Below are 13910 nucleotides of genomic sequence, written 5' to 3' on the forward strand. Positions count from 1 at the left end.
TGAGCTTATGGGGGACAATTCTATTCGAACTGCCGCAGAGGCCATGTGCCTGGGACATCACTGACTGCTGGAGAACCAGCGCAGTGATCAGCACACGCTGTCTTAGTAGACTCTTGAGAGAACAGATTTGAACATGTGGTTACCATCTGCGTTCTAGCTGTGATGAAAGTTCTCGTCAGAGCTTTAGGACTCTTCCCATGTCCTTAGGCAATCAGTCTTCCTCAACTGAAGCAATATAGCACAAAATTGTGTTAATTGGCCATTCCCAGAATTACCCTGGGAAACTTGTATTATAAATGACATTCTTAGTTGGGCATGGTAAAATATGACTTTAGTCGCAGAATTGACTGGACTGAGTAAATTAACAATTCAAGAAAAGAATTCAAAACTTTTTTTTTAGCCTATTCAGCATTAGAATACAGAGAGGAAAGAATACAGGCATCAGAAGGCTGAGAGCTGTGTTTTGTTACTGTGGCCTAGCAGTAGCTTTGGTGACTCTTCTTACGATTGTTCAACTGATTGATGGACTGTAGTCAAAGGATTAGCTGGATGGTCAGAGCCTTGAAAAGAGCACGTTAGGTAAATTGGTGAAACAGACATCTGGGGATGAAGTATGTGAATAGATCTTTCCAAATAAGCAAAGGACATGAAGGTACTCATGTCCCATGTCAATGCTCGTCAAAAGGTGACTTCAATATTCAAGTAGATAGGGTGACCAATTCTATGGAGAGTCAGTCTCTTTCCCCAGTCATTCCTGTCATTGCCTTATGGGCCCACGAACAAAGTGGCCGTGATGGCAGAGATATGAATAATGCATGAAATCAACAAATGGACTTCCACTCATTTGAGTGACCTGGCACAGTTACTGCTGAGCACCAGATCTGCCAACAGCAGAGACCAACAGTGAGCCCCAAATATGGCACCATTCCCTGGGGTGACCAAACAGGGACCTGACTGTAGATTGACTACATTTGACTACTTCCTCTCTAGAAAAGACAACTCTGTAGATAACTCATTCTGGTTGTGGATTTGCCTTTACTCCCTGTATTGATCCACCAAACCCACCATCCATGGGCTGATAGAGGCCTTATGTACCATCATACTATCCCACCTATACTTTTGACCAGGAACTCACTTTGTATCCAGAGAAATCTATCAGTGGACCCATAATCGTGGAATCCACTGGTCTTACCATGTTCCTTACCACCCTGAAACAGTTTGCCTGATACAAAGATGGAATGGCCTTTTGAAGACACTTATAGTTATAGTACTTATTAGTCAGCAGGAGCCTGGAGGACTGGGCATGGTTCTCCAGAAGGCAGTATATGTTTTCATTTAACATATGGTATGATTTCGCCCATAGCTAGGATCCAAGGGTCCAGGAATCAAGGGGTGGAAAGCAAAATAATTACATTCGTTATCACCCCCAGTGTCACACTAGGGAGTGTTTTACTTCCTGTTCCCACAACATTAAGCTAGGCTGGTCTGAAAGTTTTGATTCTAGAGTGGAGAACACTAATGCTAGAAGAAACAAAACACATTCCATTGAATAGGAAGTTCAGGCTTTGACGTCTGCCTGGTCACTTTGGGTTTCTAATGCCTATAAGTCAAGAGGTTAAGAAAATAATTACAGTGTTAGCAGAGGTAATTGGTCCAGAGGAGATCTGATTGCTTCTCCATCATGGAGGAAATACAGAATGGGTCGCAGAGTGGGGGTAGTTATAAATACCAGCTAAGGCCATGTGACCAGTTGTAGAACTAAGAATTACGATTAACTTAAGTGTTTCTATCATATTTTGGTAAGAATGTATATGTGCAGATATTTGTACATCAATTAAGAAAATATCAGTGTTTATTATGTTTAAGTTTAAGATATTAAAAGAATGTGCCTCAAGGGATTTGCCAACTATTCTAAAATTTGTAATGCAATTTGTAATGCATTTGTGGTTACACAAAGGACAGTTATATCACATTAACTGTCATTACGACCCGGTTATTGTTTTCATTTGGAAATTAAGCATGACATATGGAGACTTGATTGTGTGTCAAGTTGACAAGGAGTAGATTTGTGACGGCTATTCTTGGTCATCAACTTGAATACATCTGGAATTAACTAAAACCCAGGTGACTGTGAGTATTTTTTTTTCATTAAATCATTTGAAATGGACCCATCCCCCGTTTTTATTGAAATAAATTTTTTTCTCACATAATACATTCTGATTACAATTCCCCCTCCCTCTATTCCTCTCACTTCCTCCCCACCTCTCCTCCTAACCAGACCTACTCCCTTTCTGTATCTCATTAGAAAACAAACAGACTTCTAAAGGATAATAATAATAATAAAAATAACACATTTGAATTGGATAAAACAAACAGAAGGAAAAAACTCAAGAGAAGACACAAGAAACAGACCTACTCATCCACACACTCAGTGTCCCATGCTTCCTCTCGCCAGCAAGAACCACGCAGGACACAGGATTCTTCTGAAGAAAGGCTTTAATCCTCTTGGGAGCTAGAGCATAAGCCACATGGCGGAGACCCAGATATGAAGGAAGCCATCCCTTATATATGAAACAGACCCTGCTTCGGACGTGTCACTCTTGGATTGGTCCGCTGCTCCCAGTCCCAGGTGATGCCTCGGGAGTAGTGGAAAGTTACCAACACGTGTGCGTGTTCTAGCTCACCTGGCGGTGCAGCGCCATCATATGGTGGAGAGTGTGGTTGCGGCCTTCTACAACTCAGGAATTTCATAAAAACACTCAACTGAAAGACATAATCTGTAAACAATGGACCTGGGGACCAATGCAGGCCCTGTATATTCTGCCTCGGTCTCTGTGAGTTCGTTTATCCATTGATCCTGCTTATTTAGAGGGCCTTGCTTGCTTGGTGTTTCCCTAACCCCTCTGACTCTTATACTCTATCTGGTTCCTCTTCTTCGGGTTCCCTGGGCCTTCATGGCAGGGATTTTATGGAGACAACCCAATGAAACTTAAGGGTTCCAAGATACCACACTCTCTATAAAATGTCTGGCTGCAGGTCTCTGCATCTCTGATGCAGGAGGAAGCTTCTCTGATGATAGCTGAGCAAGTCAATGATCTACGAGTATGGCAGAATGGGAAGACCCACTTTTAATCTAGCTCTTTTGAGGTTTGAAGATGTCTTGGCCGCTGTTCTATTGCTCTGAAGAGACGACATGACCAGGGTAACTTCGATGAAAGAAAGTATTTAATTAGGACTGTCTTATAGTTTCAATGGATTAGTCCCTTATCATCATGGCAAGCACAATACTAGAGAAATAGCTGAGAGATATATCTTGAGTAACAAGCAGAGAGATACAATGAGCCTGGTTTGGGCTTTTGAAACCTCAAAGTCCATCCCCAGAGATACACTTCCTCTATCAAAGCCATACTTCCTAATCCTTCCAATCTTTTCCAACAGTTTTGCTCCCTGGTGACTACACATTCAAATATATGAACCTATTGGGGCCATTCCTATCAAATCACCACAGAAGATCCACCTTTATGTAATCTGGTCACACCTGATGCTGGCTGCCTACACAAAGGACTTGGAAGAAGGAAACTTTTGCTCTTTTTTTGCCTGCTTGCTTTCATTGACAAGCTCATTCCTTCAATGGCATTGGAGCCTACTTCTTCACTATTCCAGAGAACACTGAAGATCACTGAGATATGTAGCCAAATTGCCTCCATATATATACATTGAATATGTAATTTCTGGTCCTCTACAGAACACTAGCAGAATAACCAGTTACCAATATTCTGTTCTGAAATGCCAACCCATGTATTTAGTTCTATGGCTGACTTCTATTCAGTTCTACCCCCTAGCTCAAGGCTATTTTCTTCACATTTGTCATAAGTGATAGACTTTGTCTGTGTTGGGAGTAAACTGTCTCAAGGAATTTGAGACACACAGATAGAATGTTATGCTGAGCTTAAATGACCTGGATTTTATCCCTGAAGTTACAATGTTTGAACATGAATATATTATTTTACTATAAGGGCTGTGTATTCATCTAAAAGTGGGGGTGATAGTGTACGGGAAGAGAGTATGAAAGAGCCTTTTAACTGCAAAGGACTCCAGAAAGATGAACAGCTTCCTCAAACTGGAAGTCAGACAGATGATTTGTGGGCCTGTTTTGTGTGATGTGTTGGTAGGGGACTGGCCAGCTTTCTTTTCTTTCTCATTGTACTGAAAACAGAATCTAGAACTTTGCAACTATGGTCTGATGCTGAGCCATATTCCCACGTCATGACATTCCACCTCTAATTCTCTGACCCCTTGCAGTCCAATCGTGGTCTAATGCTGAGCCATATTCCCATGTCATTACATCCCACCTCTAATGCTCTGTTCCCTTGCAGTACTCCAGGCCATTTGATTTTCTCTCTCTGCTCCAGGAGAGTGGAAGCCAACAGTCTTACTATTGTTTTGGACAAGATAATTGGCCTTACAGTTCAACGCTTTGCCTTATATTTCTTGGCAGTGAGCTCAGCAGACACACATGCACTCGGTTTACAGGCTTCCCACTGGCAGGTCCAGATTCTGTTGCCAGAGGCCAGTCTTAATTCATGACAGTGGTGACTGGGATCTCAGGCACCAGCGTCTAACACGGCCACTGTGACTCATCTGGATAGTCTTCCCTTGTGTTGTCCCCAGTCACACTGACTTGGCCTCAATTGTGAAATCAATCAAACAGTGTAGAAGTGGCAATTTTGTAAGATAAAGTCACAGTGAAATTGTCGCTCTGCTCTGTTTCTTCTTGGTGTATGCCCTCTAAGAGAAGCCAACTGCCTGTGGCCTGAAGATACTCAACCACCATTGTGAACTTGTCAGTACTATGACTGAACCATTGAGAACAGAGTTCCATTTCCACCTAGCTTTAGATGAAACCCAGGCCAGCATCTTCACTATAGCCTTACTGGAGTACCTTGAACAGTGTCCGCTATGCCACCTATCCCAGGAAAGCCCAAGTTAGCCCTCCACATGCCACTCCTCCCAGGAGCCCCTGGACCCACATGCTATACTTCCCAGGACACCTGGAATCAGGCCAGCTGCTGTGGGAGACCCTAAACCAGAGCATCCTCTCACACTACACCTGGATGCCTGGCCTGGAGAAGCTATATGACTTAAGTGCACACTGTCCCTTGAAGCCAAATCTTTAAATAATTCCTACTTGGATGTGGATACTTCGCTCAAGACATTAAATGTGCTAAGTCATGCCTGTGACACTTGCTATACCACCAGCCTCAAGTGCACCAGGTGAAATTCCATCTTGCAAATCTTTGAGTTTTCTGTCATCACCATAAACTTGGACAGGGAAGCTTTTCATCTATGGCCCCTCTAAAGTACTCTGCCTCCCATCCCCAAATCAATGAATATTCAAAAATAGCTGTGAAATTCCAATTCATAATTTTTGACCACCAAAGGATGAAAAAGCTTTTTGTATGGACCACGAAGTTTCAAGATGTTCTCGTTAAAAAGTCACAACCATTAATATTGTTGAGTATGAGATGGCTCGGTGGTTAAGAGCACTGCCTGCTCTTCCAAAAGTCCTGAGTTCAATTCTCAGCAACCACATGGTGACTCACAACCATCTGTAATGAGATCTGGCATCCTCTTGAGCTAGAGACCTGGTCAGATGTCCTCATCAGCTTAGACCATGAAACCCAATGCAATTCAACAGAACTGCCATATGTGGGTTGTCCGTGCAGGCTTGGGCAATGCCAGTGCACAAATTTCACTTTTTCATCCTTTATCAACATGTCACATGTTCTAAACCTTTCAAGTGGTGTCACTCCCTGTGAGCCTCTGGGGACATGTTCACTCAAACTACCACATTCAGGTCCTTCCACAGAGGGACCTATGGCTTTCTACAAGGGTAACTACACTGTACAGTGGAGGAAAGGAAACAATCTGAATTTCCGGGTTTTATTGGATACTGTTTCTGAATTGAAGCTGTTTCTGGGAGATCCCAAGAAACACTGTGTGTGACTCCCAGTTAAAGTAGGGGCTTGTAGAGGTCAGGTACTTAATGGAATTTGTACTAAAGACCAAGTCACAGTAGGTCCAGTGGGTCCCTGAACCCATTCTGTGGTTATTTCTCCAATTCCAGAATGTATAATTGGGATTGATACACTTAGGAGTTGGCAGAGTTCTCACATTGGTTCCCTGACCTGTGGAGTGGGGGATATTACAGTTGGAAAGGCTACACGGAAGCCTTTAGAGCTGCCTCTGCCAAAGAAAACAGCGAATCTCAAACAGTGTCGCATCCTTATAGAAACTGCAGAAATCAGTGCCACCATCAAGGACTTGAACGATGCCAGGGCCGGTGGGAACCACCACATCTCCATTTAACTCTCCTATCTGTCCAGTGCAGAAGACAGAAGGATCTTGCAGAATGAGAGTTGGTTATGAAAAGCTCAGTCAAGGAGTGACTTCAATTGCAGCTGCTTGATCAGATGTGAGATCCTTACTCGAGGAAATTATCACATTGGCCAGTACATGGTATGCAGCTATGGATCTAGCAAATGCCTTTTTCTTGGTACCTGCCTATCAGGACCACCAGAAGCAAGCTGCTTTCAGTTGGCAAGGCCATCAGTATACCTCTACTATTTTCCCTCAAGGATATATTAACTTCCCTGCCCTGTGTCATAACCTAGTTAAACGGGATCTCAATCATCTGTCTGTTCTACAATATATCACATTGGTGAACTATATTGATGATACAATGCTGGTTGAACCAAAGGAGCAGAAGGCAGTAACCACTTTGGATTTATTGATTATGCATATGCATATCAGAGGATGGAAAATAAATTCAACCGAAATTCAAGGGCCTTCTCCCTTAGTGAAATTATTAGGGGCCCAGTGGTATGGGGCTTGCAGGGATATTCCTTCCAAGGTGAAAGCTAAGTTATTGCATTTGACCCTTTCCACACCAAGAAAGAAGCACATTTAGTGGGCCTAGTGGGACAGCACATTCTTCACTTGATGTGTTACTCAGGCCCATATACCAAGTGGCTGGGAAAGCTGCTAGCTTTGTGTGGGGCCTGGAACAGGAGAAGGCTCCTCCACAGGTCCAGGCTGATGTGCAGGCTGCTCTATCACTTGGACCATATGATCCAGCAGACCTGAGGGTGCTTGAGATGTCAGTGACAGATAGGGATGTTGCTGGGAGCCGTTCACAGCCCCCCACAGGTGAATCACAAAGGAGACTTGGGGGATTTGGGGACAAGGCTCTACCATCATCTACAGCAACTATTCTCCCTTTGAAAAACAGCTCTTGGCCGGCAATTGGGCCTTAGTGGAAACTGAGCATTTGACAATGGGTTATCAAGTTATAATGCAGTCTTAGCTGCCTATCACGTACTGTGTGTCCATCTGACCACCAAGCCATAAAGTAAGACATGCACAAAAGCAATCTTATGAAATGGAAGTCGTATATACACGATCAGGCCCAGACACAAGTAAGCTACATGAAGAAGCCACCCAAATACCTATGGCTACATTTTGTTTTAAAGGAGGAATGGCCGGATGCACAATTGTTTGCCAATTCAAGGACTGTAGGCAATGGATTAGCTGGATGATCAGGACTTGAAAAGAGTATGATGAGAAAATTGATGAGAAAGACTTCTGGGGAAGAAGTACGTGGATAGATCTCTCTGAGTGAGTGAAAGATATAAAGATACTTATTTTCCATGTCTTCAAAAGGCATTCACTAAAAGGTAATTTCAGCTGAGGAGTTCAATAACCAAGTAGATAAGATGACCTGTTATGTAGACAGTCAGTATTTTCCCCAGTCATTCCTGTCATTAATCAACAGGGCCTTGAACAAAGTGACCATAGTGGCAGAGATGGGGGTTATGCATGGGCTCAACCACATAGCCCCATCTACCTAAGCCAGCCTGGTTACTGCTACTGCTGAATATCAGATCTGCCAAGAACAGAAATCTGCTAGCACTGAGCCTTAAATCTGGTGCCATCCCCTGGGGTGACCAGTCAGCAACCTGCTGGCAGGTTGACTACATTGGACCCCTTCTTCTGTAGAAAGGACCACTCTCTGTCCTTACTCGAGTAGATACTTATACTGGTTGTGGATTTGCCTTTACTGCACATCATACTTCTGCCAAAATTACCTTATCCACTTATCCACTGTCACATTATCCCACATAGTATTGCTTCTGACCAAAGAACTCACTTCACAGTCAGAGAAGTGTGATAAAGGGCCCATGACCATGCGGTCCACTGGCCTCACCATTCTCTTCACCATCCTAAAGCAGCTTGCCTAATAGCAAGATGGAAAGGCCTTTTGAAGACACAGCTATGGTACCAATTATGTGGCAGCAGCCTTGAGGGCTGGGGCAGAGGTCTCCAGACTGCAGTATATGCTTGGAATCCAGGTCGAATATATGATACAGCTTCCACTGTACCCAGGATCCCAGTGTAACTGGGAATAGAAGGGTGGGAAAGGGAATTCCACTGATTATCTTTCCTAATGAGCCACTAGGCATTTTTTTTTGTCCCTGTTCCTGTAATCTTACGTTTGGCTGGTCTAGAAGTTTTGTTTCCAGATAGGTGAGCACTTCTGCCAGGAGCAACAGCAAACATTCCTTTAAACTGGAACCTCAGACATCCCCCTGGTCCCTTTGTGTTCTAATGCCCTTAAACCAACAGGCTAAGGGAGGAATAACAGCATTGGGAGCAGTGATTGATCCAGATTATCATGGGAACACTGGATTGCTTCTCCACAAAGGAGGTAAGAAAGATTATGCCTGGCATGCAAGAGATCCTTTAGGCCCTAAAGTTTAGGGCATCTCCTGGTGCTACTTGTCCTGTGATTAAAGTCAATGGTAAACTACAACAGCCCAATCCAGGCAGGATGACAAAGGCTTGCACCCATCAGGAATAAAGGTATAGGCCAATACTCCAGGAAGAGCCCAGACCTTCCGAGGCTATTGCTGAGGGTGGAGGAAATACAGAATGGGCAGTAAAGGAAGGTAATGACAAATACCAACTAAGGCTACAATTACAGAAATGAAGATGACCATTGAAAGGAGTGTTTCTGTTGTACTTTGTTAGGAAGGCTTTGTACGGTTATTTGTTTATCAATTTTTTTATCATGTGTTGTAACATCAGTTAAAAGGATATTATTATTGGTTATCACATTTAAGTTTGAGATTCTGAAAAAAAAAATGTTTCCCCAGGGACATTGCCACCTATTCTAAATTGTACATCTGATAGTTGTAGCATGATAGGTAGGCATAATTATGGCCTGGTTAATATATAATGTATTTGCAGTTGTACATGAAATAGTTATATATTGGTTAGGTGTTACTATGACCTGTTTGCTGTTTTCATTTGAAGGTGAATCATGATGTAAGGAGATATGATTATATGTCGAGTTGACAAGGAGTGGCCTTGTGATGGCTATTCTCGATTGCAGACTTGACTACACTTGAAATGAACTACAATCCAGAAACAGAGGGCACACCTGGAAGATATTCTGCTTGGCTTGTAGGTGTGAATCCATTCTAATCTGCACCTTTGAAATGGGAAGGCACATACCTTTGATCAGGTTCTTGAACTCCTGCTGGAATCCCATAGAAGGCCATGGAAGAAGGAAGCTTTTGGTCTTTGCCTGTTTGCCCTGGCCTTGCTAGCACATTCATTCCTTCACTGGAATTAGAACCTAGTTCTTCAGGATTCCAGCACATACTGAAAACCAGCTAAGGCGTCCAGCCTTGTGGATGGAGCAACTACTGAATTCTTGGACTAGCTGGACTGCAGCCTTTAAATCATTATTTCCGTGTGTGTGTGTGTGTGTGTGTGTGTGTGTGTGTGTGTATGTGTGTGTATGTGTGTTCATTCTATAAGTGCTGCTACTTTAGAGAGCCCTGACTAATACTGTTGTAGTCGGAGACTACTCGTTTGTTCCTGGCCGCCCTAACTCAAAAAATCACACAGAAACTGTATTAATTAAAACACTGCTTGGCCAATAGCTTAGACTTCTTATTAATTACCTCTTACATCTTAAATTAACCCATTACTATTATTTTATATTTTACCACAAGGCTCATGGTTTCCCGGTAAGGTTCCGGGGTGTCTGTCTCCTTCAGCAGCTACATGGCGTTTCTCTGACTCCACCTTCTTTTCTCCTTATCTCTCCTTGGAATTCCCACCTTGCTCTATTCTGCCCTGCCATAGGCCCAATCAGCTTCTTTATTCATTAGCCAATAAAAGCAACACATAGACAGAAGGACTTCCCACACCATAATTCAGTGGGAAGGGTGCTGGGGAGATGATTTGGTGATTTAGGGTACAGTCTGATCTTCCAAAGGACCAGGGTTCTATAGCACCTATGTGGACGCTCACAGCCATCTGTCACTCTAGTTCTAGGGCAGACACCTTCTTCTGACCTCTGTGAGCACCAGGCAAGCATATAATACACAGACACACATACAGACAAAACACCCGTACACATAAAACAAAAATAAATAAAACATGTTTGAAACACTTAAAAAATGAAAAGCTAACATTTGTAAAAAGAACAGGTGGGAAAGTAAATATTCAAGAGTCTGCAGCATTAGGTTGAGAACCACTGTTTTATAAGGTTATGAGGTCACAAGTGTAAGATGCTCACAGAAGGTTTTGGTGCTCTCAAACAGGAAACCAGGCAAGTGCTCCTGTTTCTTTTCTGTCTCCGAAGGATACTGTGGAATGATAACAGTGCACAGCCTGGGAGGAAACCCTCCTCAGAGCGCCCCACGTTGACACAAACCCTCCTCAGAGCGCCCCACGCTGACACAAACCCTCCTCAGAGCGCCCCACGCTGACACAAACCCTCCTCAGAGAGCCCCACGCTGACACCTACGTCTCAGACTTTCATCCCCTGTTCTTCATAAGTCATCAGGTCTTTGGTGTTTTGTTATAACAGTAAAAACTGTTTAAAATGCCAGGGAATTGCGACTTGGCAGGAACAAAGGAGAGCTGGAGAACTGCCAAGTGTGAATAGTCATTCATAGCTCCACAGGGGGACTGCCACTGTCTCACTAAGGTTATGTTTGGGTGGAGCAAGAAACACATCAATCGAGTGTGTGTGTGTGTGTGTGTGTGTGTGTATGTGTAAATTTATATATATATATATTTATATACATATGTATATATATACAAACTTTAGTGGAGACTAAGACCCTTTCTACTGGGCAATGAAATAGAGAGGTGACTGTGTACAAAAGCCAGAAAGTAACAACTGTTCTCAAAGAAAAGCAGTCTCCAAAAAAGACCAGAAATGAAGAAGCAAATAGAAGCTGGATCCTTAAAGTGGGAAAAACCAAAAAGAAGCCACCACAATGTTCAGATTAGAGTCGCAGGGAGCAGGTAGAGTGCTGAGGAAGAGTGTCCCCAACTTCATCCCGGTCGCCTAGAAACTCAGCTGGATGCTTGAAGAAGGTAACGATAATAGAGTGGATGGTAAAATTAAGTAACTTGAAAACTTTTGACTGCCTCCAGTCACCACAGACAGTGATCTGGGGGCTGGTCTATCACCAGAGGGAAGTGTGTGGATCTCACGACATCTGTGCAAGAGCCCTGAAGATACTATTAGTCTATGTCACCATGCCACAGTCACAAATACTTCTGCAGAAATGTCACCACGGAGACCCAGGAAATCTTGATTTGTAAATATATTTTAAAAGTATAGTGTGTGCAGATAAAAAAGGCCTTCAGCAGCAGCGGCACTAAGAATATTAATATGTGTTTCTAATGCAAATGTGTGTGTTTGTGTGTGTGGTAAGTTTGTGCGTATGTAATGTGTGTAATGATTGTAGAAGTCATGAATTTGAGAAGGGTGTGTGGGAACATGAACAGAGCTGGAAGGCGGAGATGGAGGGAGGAAAGTGATATAAATAGAATGTTTTCATGTAGGAAAGTTTCAAAAAATTAAATTAAACATTTTTAAAATGTTCAAAATAGCATATAAGTGGGGTAGTTAAAATGGATTTAAGAGTTATGTGTAAGAATTATACAGCAACATGTACAGAAGGAAATCAAGGAAAACCTAATACATACCATATTGGTGGCTTGAATAATAATAAATAGTATGAAATACACCATTGTAGTGGCTGAAGAGATAGCTCAGCCTGCAAAAGACCAGGACCCAAGTTCAGGTCCCAGCACCTGTGGGGTGACTCAGAGACTCCTGTAATTTAGGTTTTAAGAGCACATGATGCCTCTGGCCGCCTTGGCCACCTCTTGAGTACATATATTTACACAAAGATACACACACATACTCATACTTAAAATATCAAAATTTCATGTTCAAATACATTACAGGGAACTATTTCACACCAAAGGGCATGGCCACACTCTACCAGCAACAAAAACATTCTGTTTTAATTGTGTGCAGTGGTTCTGTGTGTCCGTCTGGTATGATGAAGGCGTGCAGAAGCACTTTCCCAGCATGCTCGAGGCCTTGGGCTCCACCTCCAGCACTGCAAGGAAGAAAGTTCTCATCATATGTGAATTCTACTCTAATGAAGTTGATAATTTAAAGTAAGATTATACACTCAACAATTAAGAAAAATTATTGTGGCCTCTGTGAAATAAGAGAAGTAAATATGTTCTGTGTGACTAGTCTATGACAGACAATAAAGAAGTAGGGAGGTGGATGTGCGGGAGGAGGGCAAAGCTCCTCTAGTGCAAACCATGATTTGAGCATCCTGACTCTCCTCAGAGAGATGGGTAATATCATTTAACACTAATGGGACTTGATGTGGGATTCCCCTCTGTACGCTGTGAATGTGTTTTATCACCACCGGTTAAGAAAGAACTTGCTTTGGCCTATGACAGTGCAGAATAAAGCAAGGCAGGAATTCCAAGCAGAGATAGAGGGGGAAAGATGGGGAAGTCAAGGAGATGCCGTTTGGCTGTTGAAGGAGACAGACGCTAGAATCTTACAAGTAAACCACAAGTTTCACTGTAAAATATAAAATAATAGGAAAGGGTTAATTTACGATGAAAGAGTTGGTTAATAAGAAGCCTGAGCTAATAGGCCGAGCGGTGTTTTAATTAATACAATTTCTCTGTGATTTTTTTCAGTTCTAGGTGCCCGGGAAACGAACGAGCAGTCCCACCTACAGGGCTGACTTTAGCAGGGTTGAGCAAATAAGAGATCTTGTGGCTCAGGGAATTTCACCAGCTGTAAGTTAAATCCACCTGATGTTTATACCCAAGAACACAAGCCTGAATCCACAAAGTGGATCCCTGTAGAATCTAATTCATCAGAATCCACGTCATTCTGGCTTCCCTTTAAGGTGTTTTCACAGGTCTATCTCCTACACAAAGAGAATGATTTCAACTCTTGATTTTCTTTGATTGACTTTATTCACTAATTAAAATGGGCTCTAAAAGGAGAAAGGGGGAGTTAATTCAGTTAAATGTTATCTTCAGAGTGAGAAGGAAAGTCAGTGGAGACCATGTTGATATTTGTATTTTCCTCCCTTAAATGCGTGGCTTCACCCGTGAAACAAGTTCTGACCTCTAGTTAAATATTTTTCCCCTAAAACATAAGGTATTTGTCTTTATATGTCTACTTTATATGAAGAGACTTCAGAAGTGACATAACTAAATATATATCCCATTGCATTCTCATAGTGAGTAAAATTAGTTAAAACACTGTTTTACACATCAGCATCCTGCTGCTGGGGAGCTGGCTTTTGTTGTTACCATTTTGAGACAGGGTCTTGTGACTGAACCATTGAGACTGACCTTGAACTCGGATCCTGTTTGCCTCAGCTTCCCAAGTGCTTCAGTAAGAGGTGGATGCTATTCGAAGCAGGTTATCCCAAGATATCAAACCTCTCTAGAGATAAGAGAACAATGTATGGTATGGGAAAAAAATC

Source organism: Myodes glareolus, chromosome 20 (genome assembly GCF_982192425.1).
Source record: "Myodes glareolus chromosome 20, mMyoGla1.1, whole genome shotgun sequence".
In the NCBI taxonomy this organism is placed as follows: Eukaryota; Metazoa; Chordata; class Mammalia; order Rodentia; family Cricetidae; genus Myodes; species Myodes glareolus.